Genomic DNA, 24381 nt, shown 5'->3' on the forward strand with positions numbered 1-24381 from the left:
GATGCTTCTGGTTGCTGTGTCAGCTTCTTCTGCCATCAAAGCTAATGTTTTTTTCTTATCAGAAAGCACTAATATCCCCCTGTAACTGTCCCCAGGCTATATGTGTGTTTTGTTAGGTTAAATTAAATTAAATTAAATTAAATGCACTTTAAACTTCATGATTATAATAATTCTTCCCATCAGTTTTAGAGCACTGCACATGATGATCCAGATTAGACAATAATTTTTCTCCCTGAAATAAACAAATGCATGGTAAAATTTTATAAAGACAATTTTTTCATAAGCCATTGCAGTTTTGATTAGCATAGGTATTACTTGCCTTCTGCATTCCTCAGTCATTTGAATCTTGCTCCAGTCTTCTTGAATTTTGTCATTTCTGTTAATGAGAATGAAAGAGAGAGTTAACTCATGAATTCAAGCCTCAAGTGAAAGCACAGTGGCAAGTAACGCACTCACACTGATAATCCTGTAATACAAACAATTTACAAAGGGTAAAAAGCATTATTCCTTGATCTTAACAGCCTTCACTCTGAAACCGAGATTGTGGAAACTGTTCCTATTGCTGACTTACATCTTTTTGGGGTATGGAATTTTAACAAGCCAAGAAATTACAATAGAAGAAATTGTTAAAAAATTCAGTTAGAATATCATATATGTAATCATATGTGTTATCTCATGTATTATTACCCTGAAGAAAGTTATTTTTAACAGTCTAGTGAAATGTTCCCCTGTTCAAGGCAGGGGGTTGGAATTAAATGATCTTTAAGTTCCCTTCCAAACTAAACCATTCTGATTCTTTTTTAAAAGACATTTTTCTGTTTGTTATACACCATTTAGACCAGTTGCTCCTAGAAGCTGAATGGAAAACTAGGGGGTTATGTTAACATTAAAATCTTCCAATACCACTTTTCATTGTTTGAAATACTTCTCACTTAAAATATGAATATTTTAGCTTACATAGCATGAGGAAGAAGAGAGAAGCTGCTTAAGTTCTGATAAATCAAGATACCAGAGAACATAAGAGGATAAACAAACAGATACAGTGTTGTCATATTTGCTCATTGCTAAGCATAGGCACTTCACAAAAATTACTTACTGTTACTTGTAGTGCATGTCCCCACCATTTTTCCCCACTTTCTCCCTGACTCAGTGGAACACATCACATATGATTCTTACACTACTCTCTCTTTTCTTTGTTTTCTCTTTTCTTTGTTTTCCCTTTCTCTGAAAGCAGGTTTCCACATAAGGATAGCATTTAAATCTGACTATAGGAACCTTAGAGGAACACAGAGCACAGAAATGAATTTAATAAATGTGACGTATAGTACAAGGCAGTCTTCTATCATTTATTTGCCATTGTGATTTGATAGAGAAAAACAGAAGAATAAAAAGAAGAAATGAAAAAGTGTTGTCAAGGTCATCAACATTTCTCTGGTGCAGGATTTCCCCAGGTGAAATTATTTTAATTTACAAATTCGCAAAGATAAAAAAGGCCCTGCTGTGAAAACCACAATATTCACTGTAGCGTGTGGTGTTGATGAGCTCCACCAGATGATAACGCAAATTGAAATCTCACATTTCTAAGACCTTTCATTAGTGGGGGGAGAAAATCATGTGAAGAGTTATAATATAGTTAATGGTATTGCAGGGTTGATCTCACTAATTTTACAATTCTGTTACGTGCATAGGTTATCATACTAATTAGCTTCATCTGGAATATTAGTCATCTTAATAGAGGGCTTTCATGCTTCGTTTTCAGTTCTAAAGCTTGTAGTTTGATGCTTTCAGACTGCAATAAAATTCACAAATCTCACAAAAGAGATCAAAACTGGATAATAGGAATTTGAACAAACCATTCTGCTGTAGGCATGCCACCAAAGGAAAACAGCACAAGAGAACTATCCAGTAGTTATCAGATTCAAGTATATGAAAGGTACACCCCAAAAATCAGAAGAAAATCTCAAAGGTGACATATACGGCTTTCTATATTTTTTTGGAGATTTTTGGTTTTTGTGGTTTTGGGATTTTTTTGTAATCTCAGATTTATCCTGCAGACTGCTGTGACAGCCAATCTCTCTAAAGACTCAACAGATTTAAACTAAAGAGCTAAATGTTGAACAAGTCAACAGAGCCACCAGTGAGTGGCTCTGACAGAAGGTAAGCACTAGATCTAGTTCTCCTCAGTATTAGGGTTTACATTTAGCATCTACTCAATTAAACACCTCCTATGTGAAAAACAGAATCCTGAAAAAAACCCTGAAATTAATTCTTCCAGAAAAAGAAAAGGGGGGGGGGGGGGGGGGGGGGAGAGAGGGTAGATGCCTATCAGCATTTTTTTTTTAATTGCTTAATTACTTTACTCCTTATTTGTGTTGCTCTCAAGAATATTATAGCAAATATGCAAAGGCAACAAGCTGTTCGAAGAAATCTCACCATTCTGAGAAAAAATTTCTGAATTCAGAAAGTTTTTACGATTGAAAATTAAATCCAGCATTTATTAATGGAACTCTAATATTCTTGAGTTCCTTTTGAAGAAATCAGTTTTGAGTACTTACATTGACCCAGAATTTTCTTGTTTCAAATTCAACAGTTCTGGAGAGGGCCTATACTTCTCTAAGCATCCTGTCACAACTAGAGAACCCCTTCTTTATTACACTTTTTATTTGCTCTTAGCTCAAAGCTTAAAAACTCCAAACCAGAAAGACAACAATAAAAGAAAAAGTGATGTAAAATTGCATGGACTTTACTTACAGGAAGAACAGTTTAAAAACCATTATGGTAAACCAAAAGGGTAACATTTTCTACACAAATAGGTAAGATATGTGGTAGTTTTTGATAAAATCTTCAATTTGATAGAGGATTGTCTTTCATTTTGATGGCTGCATGTTTCGCGGGCTCCAAAGACTTTAGAATTGCCTCAGCTTCAAGGCAACTTACTTGCTGATCTATATTCCTTATTGAAAAAAAAGTTTGAAAGAAAATTTTAATTATTGGTCAATCACAAACACAACAGAAGCAGATTCCTGAGTAAATTGTTACTACTTAAGCTGAAGTTTGGAGAGGATTTGGAAATTTTTCCCCTATACCTACTGCTTTGCTAAGGCCACCATGAAATATCACTTCTGCCATGTTAACATGATAAAACATCAGCATGTTGAGGACTAAAAATCTCCAAGGTGCTCTAATCTGAATTATTTTTGTTAATGGAGATACCACCTCATAATTATTTCCCCAGGACAGGAAATGGTGATGTTCCAAATCTGTGTGGTTTGGTTTTTTATTTTCTTCAGACAAGTTGGTGACTTTAGGATCAGTTTAGCTATTCCAAAAGTAGTTTATATGGGCAAAAAGACAATGCCTTTATGTATTTAGTATCCATATTATGAATATTATTTACTGCTTTTAAATGGCTAAAGGAAACTTAGATAGCAACTTTCAGCAAGTTCATGGCAGGTTTTGTTTTCAATGTCCCTTTTAGTGTCCCTGTCCCAGTAGAAAGATAAATATTTTTTCAGCTAGAGAAAACACAGAAAGAAACATATTCTGGCATATCCCAGTGATTACTCTCCCAGAGATGAAAGTGAGAAATACCAAACAGGGGTTAAAATATATTTTCATCTATGGCTAGGGGAAAGAACATAAATCTTTGTTTTGATCTTGAGAGTATTAAAATCCCTTGAAAGGACAGAAAAAAAAGACAGACACTTGAAAACAATTTTTTCCAGTTGAACCTATGGTATTTTTAATTTGTATAATTTCATACACATGTAAAAGAGTCAAAAATAGTACTTAGTTTGGTTTGCCATTGAAGGTTTATAACTGAGCACAAATGCTATTTTTAGAGTTTTGATGCAGTCAGTAAGAAACTATCTCAATTAAGTCATAGGAATCATTGCATTAAAGGAAAGACTTGCTGGCGTGTTTTGTATTACATGGAAACAGCTGTTCTCATCATTATTGGAAGGTCTCCATAAAAATTTTGTCTGAAGAACACAAAGGTATAGCATTTAGTTATGTGTGAAGGGAAGATCGCTTCAGTAATGCTACTACAAGAAAGTGTTTTAAGCTTCTTCCAGACCTGGAAGACCATAAACTTAATACTTCATAGTATGTCATTTGATCGTGTTTATGCTGCATGTTGATGAATGTGCTGGTTTTGCATTGACTGACATTTGGGGAAGTAAGAAAGTACCCACAAAGTGATTTCTCTGAGAGAAGCTGATGGAAGCTTCCTCTGTGTCTAGAAAAAGCCAATAGCTGTCTGGTTCTGAGAATTGACAACTTGTTGGGTCATTTGCAAGTAAGGTCTTCCTCTGTGAGATCCACATTTTAAAAACAGCAAGCCCTGGAAATTTCTCTCTTTGCTACCTTGCTTGTGAAAGGTTGCTGAGCTCTGGTGGGGCTGGCCCCGCTCCCCCAAGGCCTGTGTGGCCAGGCCGGACCCAGCAGCTCCGGGGCAGGGAATGGAGGCTGCAGGACCCCAGGCTGGGCCAGGCCATGGCTGCTGACATCTTGCTGACACTAAACCCCCCCGTCCCCAGCCCGTGCCAAACCGGGGTCCGCTGGGCCCCAGGCCAAGTGCCCCCCTCCCAGTGCCGGGCAGAGAGAGGGGCCCAGCAAGGCCTGAAATCCAACACCGTGACTGCTGCGGCCACTGCCCATGACCTTCTCCAGGCCTGGGCGAGATATTAACTCTTTCACTACACAGAAGAGACCTGCAGACCACGATTCTCCCCTTGGATGAGAGAAAGAGACAACACGTAGAAAGACAACATGAAGACATCAAGGTCAGTAAAGGAGCCAAGCCTTAGACGGAAGGAGAATGAGGAGATGCCCTAATGGGGATGAAAGCTCTTTTGGTAGTACCACAGAGATGGACACTAATACACTGAAATATCCCCTTTAATTCATGAGAGAGTATGGGAGGGGATGAAGTATTCAAACTGTAAATATGAGCAGAGGCATCCATTGATGAAGCCAAGCAGATATTGAAGTAGCTGTGATCCCATGAGAAGTTTGAACAGAGAGAGAGATGAGAGTGATGAAGACCCTTTGCGCCCAGGGAGAGAAGAAGACAACTTCTGTTCCCAGAGATGATCACAGAGACAAATGAAGAGAACCTTTGCCTTTGAATAACTCATCCTTAAAATAATACCCCATGAGTTCATGGCCCATGAGTGGTGTGAAAATGAGAGGGATTTCATGATTGCAGAACTTTTCCCAGACAGTTTCTATTCGTAGAACTGAAAAGCCATGAGAAAACTATTTCTTGTGGAGAAGTCTCCATGGCAGGGTGAGAAAATACCTGTCCCTACAAGAGCTGATGAAAGACTATTATATAGTTGGTAACTGATTTAACATCCCAGGTTTTGTCTCTACATTGTCAGTTGGGAAAGGAAAGAAGTCAGGCAGAGGGAGGAAGAGGGTTCTGAAAGTTTTATTCTTTTAGTCCTGTTTCTTTATTCCTTTTAAATTTTGAGCCTGTTTTGCCCTTCTCCTAATCCGTATCTCACAGCAAGAAATGAGTAAGTGCACTGGTGATTTTAGCCAGCACTAAACCCAACACATTATTTGGTGCATTGGCCAGGAAACCCAAATTGGTGAATCTAAACCACTACAATGAATTATTCCTATAAAATACCCCAACTGATTTAAAATGCTGTCTGTCAGAAGTTAATTGTTTTATTCTAAACACACTGTATGTTGAAGGACTCATATTTGTAGGTTGGGCTGTACCAATAAAACTGTGGACTTTATTCTCTTGAAATTGTATAGAAGAAAGTCATTGAAAACAGGAACTAGGGAGTAAGGAGTAAAAAAACAAGTCAGTGGTAGTTCTCTGCTTAAATGACCTCTGTGTTTTCAGCTATCTATCAATCCCTACTTCAGGGGATATTGCAGTTTCCTTCGAATAAAATAGAGTGAAGGAAAATGTATAGCCCTGACTTTTGGAGTCCTATATATTTCTCAGCTCCATTTAAAGCTGAGAATGCAAAGTTCAGACTTAAAATATTTTGGTAAGCTAATAAATCTCTTCTTCTTAAGGTTTGAGAAAGGGTGAACACAGGAGGCTGAGGTTTCAGATATTTGTATGCAGAGTGGTAAAATGGAAAATATTTATAAAACCTGGACTGTTCACCTTCTTAGCACTATGGAAGAAGATTTTGTTTGGATAATGGGTAGGATATGCTCTGTATACTCAAACTAATTCAATGTGATCTAGTATAGGAAGATGTCTGTCTTTGCAACTGAAGAGAAGGGAACAGAAAAGTTAGTTTGTTTTATTTGTTCAAAAGGCCTAACCTCAAAAGATACTCAATGTCTTTCACCCTCAGGGGACTGGCTTAGCACACTGCTGAACCAGCCACTAATTGCTTTGTTAGATTATTTAATTAACCCTGAACAAACTCTCCTAGGGGATGCAACAAGAGACATTTAGCCAATCTCCCTCTACATGAAAACCTTGACTGGTAAAAGATGAGAAGGTAGAAAAAGCGGCCTCACAGAAATTACACTGCTGACACTTCGTAGAGTGACACCTACTCAACATAGTATTTAATCAGCACAAATACCATTTCACACACCTATTTTTATATTAATTTTTAAAACTTTAAAACTTGTTTTTCTATGGATTCACTTTGGAAAGTGATATTGCTTTGCTGTTTCTTACCATCCCATCTATTTCTTGGGCAAGTCACTGACAGTAGTGGGTGTAACGGCTGAAGGAGGAATGAGGCTACAAATGGTTACCAGGATATGAGTCCATTTGTCTCAAGTGTTTTCTTAGGACAGCAACAGCTGGCATCCTAACTGTCGACTCAAAAATGTCACAAAAAATTTGATGCAGAATGAGATGGTATGACAAGTACCAGCTCTGATTGAGGACAAAGGAAAATAAAGCCCAATTGCAATCTATCATATATAAGGTACATTTAGATTGTGCTAAACAACTGCTTTAACCGTAAACAACAGCAAATGTTAGCACAAATCAGTACCAAATCTTACTAGAAACTCTACCGAAAAGAGCTGGTTTAGATGACTGGAAGGAAAAACAATCTGGGTTAAGGAATGATTGAAGAGAAGGAAGAAGAAGTTCTAGTGTTTTCAGTCTAACTTTTGGAGGTTTTGGCAAAGACTTTGGAAACTGCTTCATAATTTAAGAATTATTAAAACAAATATGATATCATACTGTCCAGGAAAGCTACTGTAGGATATTAATTGGAAGGTGTCTGGTCCAGCTTTTTGGGAGCTCATGACATACCTGCTAAATTGTAATATCCAACACAGCTCTTTTTTGAATATATTTATTAACATATTAAGTAAACCAGAATACCAAAAAGTGACCAAGGCAACCATGCACTGTGAACTTTGAAATCTGAAATACAACAAAGTTTAATTGCTTCCTGTTCAGGAATCTCTTTCCCTTCATATTTTTCTACAGAAGTCAAAAATGGCAGCATCCCATGGACATAGCAAGTACACACTCCCATGTGATTTTGTATGTTTTCATAACTATATTTTTATAAGACTATTACAACACTCTGAATAACATCCACAATGTCTGTTAGACAGAAAATACTAAGAAATTTAGGATTAAAGCTGACATTATTTTTAAAAGGCTCTCTCTAATTGCTTGCAGAGCCATGAAAAAGTCAAAAGAGTAAGTATTCCATGGGTAAGTCAACCCAACCAACTGCACAGCATGAAAGCAAGTACTTGGGGCAGTACTGAAATATGAAATCAAGGGCCCCTGACTCTACCATCATTTTCTGTTTCAGTATAAAGAGCGACAGCCCAAGTACCTCAATTAACCTCAGTTTTTATGACAACTCTCAGACCAATCTGCTACTATTAAAACTACTTCTTTAGAGTCTCCATGGTAAAAATAACTACCTTAATTGTTTTCCAAAAATCAGTTACAAATTAATTTCAACAACTGGATACAAACCAACACAGTGATCGTATCATCGATACATTGCAAAATATGCTTATCCTTACATTAAAATCCTCTCCCTTTGGGACTCATATGTTGCTGCTGCCAAAAAGCATGGAAGCAGTTGAGCTGTAGCTATGCCAACCAGTAGACAGCTAGACACTGTGACAAATGGCATTCCCTCATGCATGAAAGAAATGCAAATAACCAAACATTCTACTGGAGTTTTTCTGATGTCCAGCCATGACTATAGGCTCATGAAGACCACCACCAGAAGCGTTTGTAAGGATACCAGATATGCCAACTCAGAATGAAAACTTATCTGTATTTTGCCAAGGAGCACAAATTCAAGGCCTTGAATTCTGCTGGCAGACAAGCTATGTACACAAAAGCCTTTAGGGTCCTTTTATGCTCCCTTTCCCAGCATTCAGTTGTGCTTTCCACCCAAACTCTCCCAGGTAACTTATTAAATGGCAAAATGGTAGTGCGTAATGGAAATTTTTTTTGGTAGTTTGGAATGAGATTTGACAACTTATTCTCTCATTGGAATATTTTTAGTTTAGGCATGCTTTAGTTTACAAGAAAAGTTTTTATTATAAAGTAAAATGTTGCTGTGGTAATTGATGGTAGTTTAAATATAATTTCCTAACTTATTCTGTGTTTCTGCCAGCCTTATTTTTCTAGCTGATTCTATACTTTATTGACTATTAGAATAGAACATGGAGAGTGTCCTTTATTATTCCATGAAAAAAGATATTTCAAATTTTGCAGTATAAATCCTCTGCTTTTCCAACGCTGCTTCTCTGCTGCAGCTTAGTTATCAGAATAAGAAATAAGCTTATGCCACTGTTAGGGTTTAACTAGCAATGAATTTAACTTTATTGCGATATTTATGAAAGCTTTTAAAATTGTGGTTAAGCAGAAATCTTCCACATCATTTCAGTCAATGTTTTCTGAGTAGGAGAACTTAAAAAACTGTGGAGTTACAAGTTTTCTCCTCATTCCTCAGATTCCTTTCCCTTCTCTTCTTCAGCTCTTTCCCGGAGTCCTTCCTTAGTGTCCCAGTGATCTTGGAAAATTTGGGGTTTTTTGTATTCAACTGTATTTTTAGCAAAGAAATATCCATGTTACATGTAAGATTAGCAAGGAGTTTGAAAACTGGGACCAAGAAGCCCCAGGCAGTTTCCAGGCCATTGCAAGTATAGCAATTATTACTAGTGGTACAGCAGCTGTGAAAGTTGTTATTTGACTTTATCCAGTTGCATTTCGATCTTTTAAGAACAAGTTTGTATATTGTTCCTTTGCTGAGGTATGTTTCTTGGGATTGACAGAAAACAGGATCTTGAGCAGTTTTCCAAACCACTACCCCTCCTTTTCAGAGGAGAAAATTGTGTGTGCAAAGAAGCTAGAGAATATTAGCATGGCAGCAAAATAAATTGTGTTTGATTAATGACCTATAAATGCAAGAGACTGCTCATTTGGGGCATATTCTGAGTTGTCTTCCACTGGCTGAGAATTCCTGTGTATCCAGTGGAACTCAAAGGTGTTTTTCAGGACAAGATCTTCAAACATTGAAATTATTTTTCTAGAGAGGTGAAGTTCTGATAATCTAATATCTGAGGAAAAAACAAATTTTACTCACAGTCTGGAATAAGTAACCATAATTAATGGTTTTCTCTTGCCCCATTAGCTGTCTTAGTTGTAGCCTGCTTGAACAGTCCTGAAAAATAGGATCTTCTTTCCTAACCTCTGCCTTCCAAGGATTTTATTCTCATAACTGGACTTTCTATCCTGCTTACTCTTATCTGTTTTTCCCTGTACACATGCTGTATTTCTGTCTGCATCTGAGGAGGCCTAGAAAGTACCAGCCTATACTTCCCAAGAGCTGCATAATTAGAAAACTCTCCAACAAACAGTTGTGAATGAGAACGCCTTGGTTCTCAGAACTATATACAGAATATCAATATTTATCCTGGAAAGGAAAGTTTTAGCCTTTTTATTTATATCACAGAATCATGGAATGTTTTTTGTTGGAAGGAACCATCAAGATGATTTCATTCCAACCCAGGAACACCTTCCACTAGACCAGATTTTTCAACTCCCTGCCCTTGAGCACTTCCTAGGATGGAGCACACACAACTTTTCTGGAAACCTGTTCTAGTATCTCACCACCCCCACAGTAAAAATTTTCTTCCTAATATCTAACCTATACCTGCCTTCTTTCAGTTTAAATCACTTATACCTTGCCTGCCACAACACAGAATCATGGAATGACCTGAGTTTGAAGGGACCCTAAAGATCACCTAGTTCCAACTCCCTGCCATAGACAGGGAACTTGCCACTAAAGCACGTGGAAAGTGCCACGGATGGCTCCTCTATGATTCCTCTGAACAGCCTGTTCTAGTGCCTCACCACCCTAATGTAGCAGCCAGGATTATGGGGAAAAAAAATCACAGGATTTAAAAGTCTCTTTGGTTTAGCCTTGTTATATGTGCAATGCTAGTGAAGGTTAAAAACACATAGTAAGAAGTCAGATATAGGTCTAGAGATAACTTTGAACTCATGCTACACACTCAAAGACTTTGGAGCATTTTTCAGAATCTAAAAATTTCTAAGGGGAAACTATATATAAAGTGATATAATCATAAACAGATAACTGCAGAAAAGAAAATGAGACAGAAAAAAGAGGCAAGAAAAGATCCATAACAACCAGTAACTCTCTTCTTAGAGAAGATAGAAGTTCAAAATAACAGTGATCAAAAAGGTTCTAAAACATGAAAACATCAAGAACGACTAAATATTTCAACCATGACAGAAAGCTGAGGTATTGTGTCTAATAAGCTTGGAGGAACGTGTGTTTGAGTCATTTCTTCAATTGGTCTTCTCCATAAGAAATAGTCTCAAGACAACTGATAACTTTACATCAAAGCATTTCACTGCAGGGGGATCAGTAATGTCAAAGAAATCTTCTGCAACCTTATGTAAAAGATACCTGAGCATATACAGTAAATAATTTTCTGGACTATAAAACAACATGAAACAAATAACAAGAGAGCAACTACCACCATTTTATTATTGAGGACAGGCACTGAAATTACAATTTCTCATACATGCTTTTCTTCTCTGAATCCTCTGGGATGCATTGCAGAAAGATGGAAAAATTTTGCGTATTCTAATAACATGTTCTCAAAAGATTGATGAATTTATGTATTTTAAAAGCTTTTTTATTACAAAACACTAAAGAATATTTCAGTTTTTCCTGATTTGAGAGCACAAATAAAATATCATCAACATCTACAAATAAAAGTATTCAAGGGTTCAGTTTGCTTCCCTCATGCACATTTGGGTTTCAGTTGTTATCCATGGATTTTGAATTAATCTTTTTCTATTTCTGAATGTGTCTAAATGGGAGAAATAATCTGACTGCAGACAAAAGTTAGCATACTAGCTGTATCACGTATTTTATTGTATATGCTTTCAAAAATATTTGGTAAACAAACAGAAAAATAAATCTTAACTGGAAGTGCAATAAAATGGAAACAGGAAAGATACACGTACATATTTATGAGCAGTGAAACCATCCAGGATGCCAGTGATGGTGTGAGTATTACAGATAACAGTAAGGAATGAGATAATTACATAGCTGAAAAGATAGTTGCTATCTCATATCATGAGGATATTATGAAGGGAGCTTCTCAGTCTCTTCCTTTCCCAGAGGAATGTAAGGATAAATTGGAACTCACCAGGTTAAGAAGCGAATAAAAGGAAGTGCCTTGCCTCTCATTTGTAACATCTCCTCCTTGTGGTAATCACAGTGACTTTAACTTCTGATCTGGTGAGCAATTATCATTACACAAGAACAGCATATTCTTTAAATCATCGTTCAAGTGATTTTAGTTTAATTCTACTAATCATTCCTAACCATATCCTGGGATCTAGCCATTTAGTAATGCGGCCCACTCCAAACATGGCTGCACTTAACTGCAAATATTATGCTTCAGTTTTCCTGGCATGTTTTCTTTCCAATAAAGTATACATATATACAATAAAGTATATATATTAGCTCATTTAAAAAATAAAATAATAAAATAATAATAAAAATAATAAAATAATAAAAAAAATGCAAGCAAGTAGGCAAAAAAAAAAAAGCAAGTAGGCAAAGCAAGGTAGATAGACTCAAATAATTTGTTATTTAACTACTGCTTTCCAAATACCTATGCCAGGTACTTTTTGTAACATTACAGTACTCTGGAGTCTAATCAAAGACCACTGATTGAAGCCACAGACCTCTTAAAACAATTTATTTCTGTATTGCTGAAAAAAATAGTCATAAAGACAAAAACATTCTGCTGCTCTTAACTTGTCCATAAAGATGCATGCATCTGGAAGATAAAAGCACCAATGGATCTTAAGCTATAATGGCACAAAACTATCTGAATGAATACATCTTTGTTCACACACCAAAAGAGATACCATATATGTATGACAGGTATAGAATGAAATAAAACACATCTGCTAGGGCAAAAAACTTGGAAATACTGTTATTTTGAAATGGCATTTAAAAAATTACCTTTCTTTTAAGGGCAGTGAACTGAAGGGTTCAATAAGTGTGCTTTGGGCAAATAATAAAAAAGTAGAGCCTCATGCTACAGGAGTAGGTCTACAATACAGTAGGCTTAAGAAAGTCTGCAAAAAATAATTCCAACGAGACAGAGTGATTTTGTGTATTTTGAGCAAGAGTATATTTAAATTTTGAGAAGACAAAGATGACTTTTTGCTGAAAGACTATCATGATGAAAGAGTTAAACCAATAATTTTTATATCCTATATAATGGTGGAGGGAGTTCAGCAATTGTGAGAAGCATTGAAAGCTGCCTTTAAAATAAGACTCAAAGGTGCATCTTTTCCCTAGGTATACATACTTGCAACAAACACAGAAATAATAGAGGGAATATTTTGAGAAGCATGTATGATAAGAGGACTAGAATGTGAGCAGAGACCACAGTTTCTGTTTGGTAAACATAGAGTTACTTAGGCTTTGAAGCATCCTGTGTATTTATTCTGTTCCAGCAAAGAGGCTCTTATGAGCATACATAGGATATTCTTCACAACATTGTTCATTTGCAAAATACTTTTATCTAGAAAATTCGACAAAGAAACAAGAATAAAAATTTCCCTTTGAGGACTGGATTAGCTCTTCCTACCACTTAAGGGTTGTCTTTCATATTTGTATTTTCCTTCTTTGGGGTCCAAATGAGAATGTCATTTAAAAATTTTTTTAAAAAAATATTAAAAAGAGCACACAATAAATAGTATGAAAGTGTTCTTTGAAAACTATCTGTCTTTTCTACTTGTTTTATACTGGGAGTCAAGACTGAGAAACCTCCTTCTGGCTAGCTAAGTCTCTGATTTTTCACTAAGCACAAGTATGCTTGAGTTCTGAGGAAGTACAGAAGCTGTTAGAAAAAGTCTTTGTGGTTTTCCAGATCAAACTTACACTGTCGAAGGTGAGTCAAGAAGAGCCAACTTTACTTTAGAGAGAAGAGAGGATCTCAAGAGTTTTGCTAAACTCCTCTCCCACTGATTCACTCACCCACCCCTGCCCCAGACGTGTCATTTCTGATACTGACATTCAGGAATGATGAAAAGGCTCAGATCTGCAACCTCAGATCATACACCCAGACAAGAGTACTCTGCATTACAAGCTTAGAAAAGCAGTCTTAAGCCAACCAAGGAATGCCTCATTTAAACACTTGTAGTAGAACAAAGGTGTTCATCTCATGGCTGTGGATTAGTTACTGGTATTAATAAAACTTACTTCACTTTTTTAGACTGGATTCAGAAACACCCTGCATTTCCTGTAATTTTTCACACATGGATGAACTACTGTGATCTCTGATCAGAAAATATTTCTAAACAGCGAAATTCCACAACACACTTTCAGTATCCCTTGAGAAGCACATATTGAACTTTCAGCTTTCAATTTTAATTACTTTATCAGAGAGAGCAACTGATGGGATCCCAGTTCTATCTTTGCTTCCATCCAATTCCCCTTTCCAGCTCCTATGTTTTTCCAAAAAGCTGGAGATTGCTCTCAGTAGTCATTTTCAATTGTGTTCTGGGTTTAGCAGGAGGGATTTGCTGCACAGCAACAGAAGATGAGGACAGGAACACACACACTGGAGAAGCAAAGAACATTAGAACATTTTCTAATTAAAACTAGAAAGTTATCACTTCTGCATGTTTCTGCCTCAGTATTTAGTAGCTGATATCACTGGTTAGCATACACAAAATATCTGTTGGAAATTTAATGTTTTCCAGAGATGAAAGAACAGGTCTTTACATCAGCAGTAAAATTTCTTACTTGCACAGTTTCTTATGTCATACAATCCAAGGGGTTTTTTTAATATTATTTTTATGTTGTTTTAATTATTAGGGCTAGGCAGAAAGCTGTTCTGCTAATTTTTAGTCGATTATATAATTTTTGTTTACTGCTAGTTCTGTTTTCTGCTAAGATGGAGAAAAAAAATCAACTGAATATTATACAACCATTTAGTCTGCACAATAAAGAATGCCTGAAAAACTGAATGATCTAATTGGCTTGAGTGTAAAACAGCAGAATTTACCACTCAGAGTTTATTAGTCTGTTCATTTAATTAAGATTATGCAAATTCTTTGACAAAAAGTAACATTTTATTAAAAATTTGCATTCTCTTATTCAGATATTTCACTGTTTGAATTGTACCAGAGGATGTTCATTTAGGACAAGCAGCTTTGATCATGAATATGCACTTATTCACGCCCTGCCATGTCTTATTGATTAAACAGGATATTTTCCCTCTTGTTAGAATGAAGTTGCAGTTCAAAGGTTTTAGAAAAACATCCACTATAAGAAATTGGCAAAGTGTGTAGCTCACTACAACCTCCAGAGAATTGCATGATGTTCCCTCTTCCCAAGCTTCTGTGTTTATTGCTGAAAAAAGAGTGTGTGCAGTTTGTGCTGCAGTTGAAAATCAATAAATATTTAGGGGAAAAGGATATGCTTGAAGAGAAACATGAACTATGTTAAATGCCATGAAATCAGCAGACATGTTTTGAACTGTTCATTTATTTAAACATATCGTGATGTATTTCATCCAAAATGTGCAAGTTACAAGTGAAAGATTTGGCTCATATCTCCTAAAAAGACTACTAACCCTTCCACTGTCTTACAGAAAAGCAGTTCCAAAATGTAGTAAAATTATTGAATCCCAGAGACCTGTCATATGAGGTAGGGAGCTCTCTGATGGTTTTCGTGTATAAATTTCTGTCAAGATACCTGTTAGTTTTTGCAGCAGAGGCAAAGAATGCAGAAGTTTTCTCTGTTTAGATAGAAGGATTAGGTTTGGGGACAGGCTTTTAATTTTTTTCCCTTCTTTCTTCCTTTTTCCTAAAATTCTGTGTGATTTAATAGTACTTTGAAACTCCCACCAGTAAGTATGGCTAGCTTCAAAATGGAAACTAAGTATCTCCTAAGCCTTAGAGAGAGTACACCAAATAATAAAATAAAACAAAGCTTTGTAGTAACTCAGCATTCTCTGAGGGTTTTTAAGTATTAAAAAAATACATGAATTCTCACAGCAAGGTGAGAAAGAATAAGAGATGGCAATGAAATTATTATCCTCATTTTGCTAACAGAGATACCAAGGGAGATTCCAACAAGAAAGTTAAACAACCTGTCAAGCTCGTGTTTCATAGTCAGGAGAAAGCACACCTCCTAACCTCTACCTTGCAGTATTAACCAAGACCATTGCCAATGGATACCCAAAGTTTGCTAACATCAGGACCTTGCTAAATATCTCTGAGATACCATATAGGAACTGGGAAAGGCACAGTCCAAAATGTATTAATATGAATGGGAACTTTTCTACTAGAATGAACACACTGAACTCTGAAGATTTTCCTGAGCCTAGCCATCCCTACTGCTATAAAAATGGAATAGGTTCTGGCACTTTCTGCCACAGTGCCAGGAGTAATCTAGTAACTGTCTTTTTTGAAGGACTTTGGAATTACTTTTTTTAAAGCACTGTTTAGCACAAAATAGTAGAGTTCTTGAGAGCATTTGTGTTCTTGTGCCTGGAATGACCAGCTCCACCCCAGGTGCTGTGGGTAGGCAGTTCTTACTCTGGGAGGCTGCAGGCCATGAAAGATTTTTTTTTTTTTTTAGTATTGTCTTTGAATACAAAGAGCACTATTCGTGTTGTTACACACAGATGTACCAGTTTTTTGATACATGGCTTCTCACTTAATGTAGCCACCAAATAATGCCTGTCCACAGAGGTAAGTGAGTTCTACAAATTAAGAGAAAAGAGCAGCTCATTTCAGGATAAGACTATCCCTGCTCTGCACCATTCACTTTTTAATATCGAAATCTTTTTTGTTTTGGCTTTCTTCTACCTCTCTTCATGTAACAACATTGCATGAGTCCAGCTTGTGGGTAAGAGTGCCATCTATTGAGTGTTTGGCAATATTTGTCATCATCTACCAAGGAAACAAAATCTTATATACCATTTTTTTGATACATCTGTAAGTGACAAAAAGACAAAGAATGTCTTCCCAGCTGAACCCAAGACTGCAATTTAGTGGGGGAACGAAAAGTTAAAAATAAAAAAATTGGAGAATTTAAGAAGTGGTGTCACCCTAACAAACATTGTTTTTTTTCCCCGTTAGAAAATCAGGAAGGGGGGGAAATTAATATACAGAAAAAGGTCAAGTACTTATGAGAAAAAAAACAGTCTCTAGTAAAAGAGCAGTTTGTTTAAAATAATTCAGATATAGTTCAGGGTAAATTTGTCTCCTGATTTGACCCAGAGAGGATTTTTTTCCCCTCATCATATTGGCTAGTCATTATGCTAATTAAATACTTTTCTAAGCCAGGGTGTGCTAGATGTCACCTTGGAAACACTTCAAACAGTATTGAATAATATAAAAGCTGAATATAAGGCAGCCACATTACAGGGTTATATTATAGAATGAACTAGGTTTTCTTTCTTGGCAGCAAAATTGCAAAGACAGTGCACATTTTAAAAAAATTTTGGAATCTCTAGAAAGTGAAGAAAACCAAAAAGACTTACAAGAACACTGATTATTTTTCCACTTTATTACACTTGCATATGAATTGCATTTTCCTGGCATCCTGAGCAATGATGACATATGAGAAACAAGTATATTTTTAGAAGACTTGTATTATTGTTGACTTGGGTATATATACTGAATTTAATCAAGAGAAATCTTACTTATATTATATGCTGCACTTAATGTGTGCTATGTAGACAAACTAACCATTTCCTGAAATGTGCAGAAAAATAATCAGACGAGAAAATTATCAGAATTTCATCAGTACGTGAACACTTATCTCCATAGAAAAGTGCATAAATGTGTGTATTTCATTTTAACTTTCACTGAAACAGTCTTTTTTCGCTTTCCTTTTCTGAGCCATGATGCAGTAGCATTTACTTTCACTCCAAAGCAGAGTTTGTGGACACCATCTATGTTGATGACCTGAGAGAGAGCCTACCAGACTGGGAATGATGAATAAATAAATTCCTTTAATTTAGCTACAAACAGCACCCTAAATTAATCAGATCCTGATCAGTCTTCAGGGTCAGTCAACCTAAGAGCTAAGAGTGATGTGCAAGAAATGACAGAGAGTGAATTCTGGTAGTGTTCTTCTGGTGTCAGTATGAGCATTGCTTCAATGAAACAAAATCAGGAGGGAAAGAAATACCTTGAGGAAGCTCTGATGGAGAAATCTAAGTGAATAAGCATGTAATTATTGTCTCCAAATGACCACAGTGATGATCAGATAACCCCAGAGTATGCCGGCAAACATAAACAGCTGTCACAAACTCCAGAATCTGAAATATCACAACAGAGGCGTTGTCATTCCTGCAGAATGCAAATATATGTAAACACAGATACCTTTCCTGAACCCGGGGATATATTTTTCTTAATTTTACTTAAGCTAGTCTGCAACATTCCTAGAAGATTTGCAAATCTGGCCTCTGAGCTCTGCAGTCAAAAATTCCAAAACCTAATCAATGTACTTTGTCTTCATATGGTTGCTTCATTCCCTACTTTTCAGAAGCCAGACTCCCCCATAATGTCTAGCAGTTCTGGGACATAGCCCTTTCTTATGCTGTAATTAATTCTCTGGATTGATGAACAAATAATAAAATTTAATTCCCTCAGCCTTATTTACTTCTCAGAAAGGTCTGAAACTCGTATGAAAAGGCAAGAAAATTTGACTTCATACAAATTGCTGAAATAATTCTGAGTAATCTTCATCTGCCAAAGTCATGCTAACAATTCCCACTGGAACAATGTATCTGAAGTTTTTAGTCCACAATACATCCAGGATGGCAAGATCCTGCCCTTCTATGCATTTCTAGTTTCTGTATCAGTGACATTCCTCTGGATAGAAGATGTATTTGTCACTCTGCACACAACAGAGATTATTCCTAGCCATCCTCACTTCCTAGATGTCATGCAATTTATAAACTGGACACCGATGTTAAGAGGATGGATTGAAGAACTGTAGGAAACATTTGTGGCATCAGAGCATTTATCGCCTTTAATACTGCAGAATACATCCCTTTCCCTTGACTGCATTTTAAGCTCAGGTTTTGGCAGCTATCACAGCAAGGTAAAAATCACACCAAGTAAGAATGTAAGGTGGGAAAAAAAAGGCAAGAAAAGGAGCAGGAGCATGTCAAACAAAACATGTTGTTTTAATTTAACACAAAAGTCCTTTTAAGGGCTCAGGGTAAAAAAATCTCTTCAAGTAAGGATGTAAGAAAAAATAGAAAAGAAAAAATAAATATGTCAAAAAAACAGGCTGCTTTATTTTAAAATAAAGTCTTTTGAGAGCTGAAGGCCTGAGCCTCTGTTAGGACTGCTACACAGGCTGGATAACTGCCAATATATCAGGTTGCAATAGGCCATTAGAAGAGGCTGAATATGGATAATCTTCCCTAAGGGCTGAGCAGAGTCATACTGCCTTGATTACTTTTTTTAATTTAGATTAAAAATCCCTATAACAGTTGCCGACTAATTGGAAAAAGACTTTAAAGTAGCTTTAGGAAATTAGGTAAGAATAGTTTTTATTATTGTAGTGAGTAGCAATTGCTGCAAACCTCTTCCTCCTAAAAGATGGGAAGTCAATCATGAGAACCTCTTATCGGAACAAAAAAACCAAACCTTGTCCCTTATGGGATTTCATCCTTTGAAAGCTTTTCTTACTCTGACCATTTTATTTCAAGTCAATGTCAGAGAGCAAAACAAGTGTTGGAAAGGCCAGTCTTAGCAATCCATGCACACTTGCACAATGCTTTTAAATTAATAATTTAATTTAACATTAAATTAATGTTTAATTTAACAAGTTAGATTCACACACAGGTGAATAGCTGCTACAAGCATAGGCCTAAGTTATGATTTCCTGAACTTTAAGAAAAATGTTAAGGCCGATATTTTAATTGAAGTAGAGGATGCTTCTGATTTAGTATGAGCATTCTCCCATAGTCTTGTGATACAAATCCCAGGATTCATTTCTCTTTATCACTCCTGATTAGCAATTCATGGACGATATAAATTGCAATACTAATTTGAACACTGGAACTCAAAGATCAGCTACAGCATTAAAGACCACAACAGTCATCTGATTTCCAGGAAGAAATATAAATATATGTGTCACATGCAACAGCAGCAATATGTTAAAGCACAAAAGCCAGGGTGTGGAACTGTGAAGAAATTAGAGAAAATATAACTGCCAAAAGTGGTTAAATACAGATGTGTAATCAAAATTCACAGGTCTGAGAAAGAAATCAAACACTGACATGAAAAGTAAGTTAGCAGAGGCCTCTGTCTACTTTTTTTCCAAGTAAATTTCCATCTGAGTGTCATGATAGCAGTGCCTCTGCAGGCACTGTCAGTTTCAAGGATTTACAGGATTTAGGCTCCGAACAATACTGCTTTCAGTCACAACCTTAATGAGAGATTTACAGAAGTAGGCATAGCATCCATGTGATTAATTCAGATATGCAATCAGATCAATGCTTTCAGGAAAGTACTTTCTGGGGAAACAGATTGATACGCTGGGATTGTTTATTCTCAACTGTAAGGGGCAGGTTTTCAAGTGCCCAGCTGTCACATTTTAAAAATGCTGCTGAGAGCCCATTAGCTCTATTGTCATTTCTTCAATCAGGTTTTTTTTTTCTATAAATATATATTTACACACACAAACACATATGTATTCTAAATACCATGTGCTTAAAAACCTGGGCACAGCTTGCTGTGGACATAGAGAATCACTTTATCTGCTAATCTATCTATCTATCTATCTATCTGTCTGTCTGTCTGTCTATCTATCTATCTATCTGTCTGTCTATCTATCTATCTAATCTGCTGCCTAAAGGTTCTCTAGAACTTTCTCTCAACCATGTATGCTCATACTACCTTTATTTTTTGTGTGTGATAAAGAAAAACAAAAGCTAACTGCTCCCTTGCATTCCCAAGGAACATCTAAAGCACCTGGAGCCATATTCTAAGAAGAGACAACAAGAAAAAATAGAGAGCTCTATGTATATATCAAGATTGATTCTGAAATAATATAGAGTCTGTAAAGGGATTTACTGAACAAATCAAAAGAGGAAGGCACATTCTTTAGACATACTAGATTTTCAGAGCAACTTGGTCCCTGACCCAAGATAGCTATTTACAATTCTTGGCCCTTGCTGAAGGTGAATGTGTCTCAGCAAATGCTGCTCAGAGTGTCCCCTATAGCTAAGCATCTGGCTCCACTGTAGACTCATCTAATAACAAATGAGCAAATGTTCACAAATCTGGAACACATATTCAAACAGACTACAGCCAGCTTTAAAATGAAGCAACCCTCTCTTAATCTATACTGCAAATATTTTGGAGAATGTTGTGTTTTGTAACAAATATTAGCTATGTCATTTGACTAAATTCAGCAATGTAGTTCCTTTGTATGTTCTAAGTTACTTTTATGGTCTCTAATACCTTACAGCAACAAAAATAAATTCACCTACTTTCATACTACAACAAAACTCATACTAGTACCAAAAAAAATTGCAGCCAATTTAAAGAAATTTTTTGCATCTCTGCAGTTGAGTAACTCCTTCCTCATTAAAAAAATTGTAAATGATCATTTATTAAATATAAAGAATGATAGACAGAACCAACCTGTTTAAATTCTGAGTCTTAATACTGACTAGAGAAATACTTAAAATACGTTTTCTTCTTCTGTTTTTGTCTTACAATTCAGCCATTATGCCTTATAAGACTGGGGAAAAGCATCAGCAGCACATTTTTAGTCTGTAATTCCATTATAATAACATGAAAGGAGAGTTTACGGAGAGGATTTGTTTTTTAAACCTATGCATTCAAAACAGTCTTGATCAAGGAAGATGGAATTGCTGCATTTCGGGACTCATGGCAACCCAGAAACATAATTCTTGTTTTCATTCTGGTTTGGAAGCATGAAGGACTTTCAGAAAAAAAGACATGAATTATTACGAATTGACATAGGACCCTAGACATTTCTCACCTTACTGCAGCAGATTTCAATTCTGATGCCTAATCCATAGCCAACTGATTTTAGGTAGGAAAAGAAAGGTTGACACAAGCTTAAAAATAATTTTAAATGAGACATAGAATAGTCTACAAGTATAAATGATACAGAAGTATAAATTATATGGAGCTTTTAATCAGTGCCCAGCATCATTGAGAAGGAAGGATTTCTAAATAAAAAATATTCATCAAAAGCCAATAACAACATTCTTATATGTTGCTCTTCTACAAATAATTTCTCTTTAGAAATCAAAAGTCACAAAGCCTTCAAAAGGAAAGGATGGGCGGCTTCTACCACTAGCTCATTTTAAGCCCATTTATTTCCGTGAACAGCTATGAGTCATTGTAAGCAAAATAATCCAGAAATTCCAGCAGATTATGCCCCTCAGTTGTTTTGGCTGCAGTGCTTACCAGGAGGAATGGTCTCCCAGGATAGTCCCACTCCTGAGACAATGCCTGTAAAGTGGCATCCAAAGTTGGTTAACTTCACTGCCCCATGATGGGATGTATTTTGGATATATTTCCATTTCCTTCTGTAGTCCATTAAGACACAACCCCACTCCCATTTTCTTCAGCTGTAAAAAAACCTTTCACTGGTTTTCTTCTTTCCAGTTCCTGCATAGAGGTGGAGTCCTGTTACCTGGGTAACAGAAACACAAAATCAGACATAAAATCAGAATTCATTTGGCTTCATGATTAGGCCAAGAGCAAGGGATGTCTTACACAAAAACAGGTTTCTGCACAAAGTCACTAACTGTGTAATAATGGATACCCTGTTAGGTATACATGTAAAAACTGAAAGAAGATAACATAAAAGTAGTTATATAGGATCAAATCACAGAAATGATCAGAAACTCCTAGGATAACTCTGGTTGCCTTAGATTTCAGGAGGTCTCCCAGCCCCTGGAGGCTTGCTGCCTGCCAGGACTCAGTGTCATCTCACCAATACTTCAGCCCAGTGCCACTGTCCTAGTCTGCATCATTGAAGGGCTCTGCCTTCCTAGGACAGAGCTTGGACCATAGCCGTTGAATTTTATGACATCCCTGTCAGCCCCTTTCTCCCCCTGCTCCAACAATTTTTGAATGGCAGACCAGCCCTTGAGTAAACCAGCTGGCTTCCCTCATTGTCACATTCAACATTGAGGTGTTGCCTTTTTCCCAACCTGGAAAAGGAATTTGAGATACTTTTAGTAAGGATGTAATATAAAAGAGGATCTTTTAATTAAAGCCTTTAGGAGCAGTTATGGAACAATGCCCACAAAAACCCACCCCTACAGGGATGAGTACACATTTACAGGTTTTAAGAAATCAATATAATTGATAAAAAGCACCAATTAGAAGAACAAGTGGTGATGCAATTTCCCCCAGGTCAAGCCCCTTCTCTGGAGACACCCTTCAGCACTATCTATACTTTGTCCATGAAAATGTATCTCAAAGATCTTCTCAGCCTTGGTTCTCAGGAAGAACCAAGATAGCACAGAGCCCTCCAAGGGCTTGGGGCTCTGGAATTTGTTCTGTCTTTCTGCTTAGGGAAAGGCCATGGGAAAGCACTGGGAAAACGAGCTACTAATACAATAGGTAACAGAGTTACAAATATATGTGTGAAGAATACAGAGAATATATAAAAGAAAAAAGGCAAAACCCAAACAGCATCAGAGGCATGTATCCTCCATCTCCTACCCTGGATCACTAATAGGGGTGTCAAGCAGAACAGCTCTGAGCTCCCCCAGGACAGAGCCTTTGGGCCCCAAGGTGTTACCCATCTCCACGAAGGACACAGCCCATTAGCCATGGTTCTCCAAGCCATACCCTTCTGCTGGGAGGGTTGTGATGTACAGGCCCACACAGCATAGTAATGTCTCTCTAAATGATTCCAGTGGTGTTTAAAGCAAATTATAATGTGGAAAAGTAACACTTCCACTACTATGGTTTCTTAGTTTTTAGCATCTAGAAACATGAAGGAAAACAGGAAGTTTCAATACTTTAAGTAGTAGTGCTTGATGGACTTTTATTTTCTAAATATTTTCAGTTTTTGAATGCATCTCCTAACAATAAATCCTATAGTGTCATTACGGATTGTGGGGGGGAAAAATCTTCTCTTGTTGTAAACATCCTGCCAAATAATGTCATTTTCTCCTCTTCATTCTATTGCAGCAAAGTGTGATTAATCAGTCCCTGTTAACTTCCTTCTCATCGTTCTTGGATTTATCTAGTACCTCCAGTTATTTTTCCTCCCAGACTAAGAAAGCCTAGTCTGTTTAATCTATCCTCATGTGGAAATGAATGGAACATAGTTGTCATCTTTCTCCCTTTCTAGCTTTTTTGTCCTTTTTGAGATGCTGTAAGGAGAGCTCTACTTAGTATTAATGATACGAGCACATCTTGGACTAGGGGCATAATAATGTTTTCTGGTTTGCTCTAATTTTCTTTCATAGTAAGTCCTAAGAGTTGATTTTCAGTTTTTACTGTCTCTGGGTATTTGGCTGATGTTTTCATAGAAATAGACACAATGCCTCCACAATCTTCCTTCTGAACAGTCATAGTTCATTTAGAGTCCATCCATGGGAATGTACACACCCTGTGTACATATAGGTCATGGGTTTTTTTACCAGATGCATTACTTTCATGGAACAGAATTTATCTTTCACTTTACCACCACATTGTTCAGTATTGTGATGTCCTTCAGCACTTCTGCAATCAGCTTGCATTTAACAGATCTGAATGTTATACTTCCAGCAAATATTTTTAATTGTCTCAGTACATATCCACTTTCTCCATATTTTTAGTGAATATGTGGACGAACACATATCTCAACTCCA

This window comes from Cyanistes caeruleus, chromosome Z, assembly GCF_971803275.1.
Source record: "Cyanistes caeruleus chromosome Z, bCyaCae1.hap1.1, whole genome shotgun sequence".
Classification (NCBI taxonomy): domain Eukaryota; kingdom Metazoa; phylum Chordata; class Aves; order Passeriformes; family Paridae; genus Cyanistes; species Cyanistes caeruleus.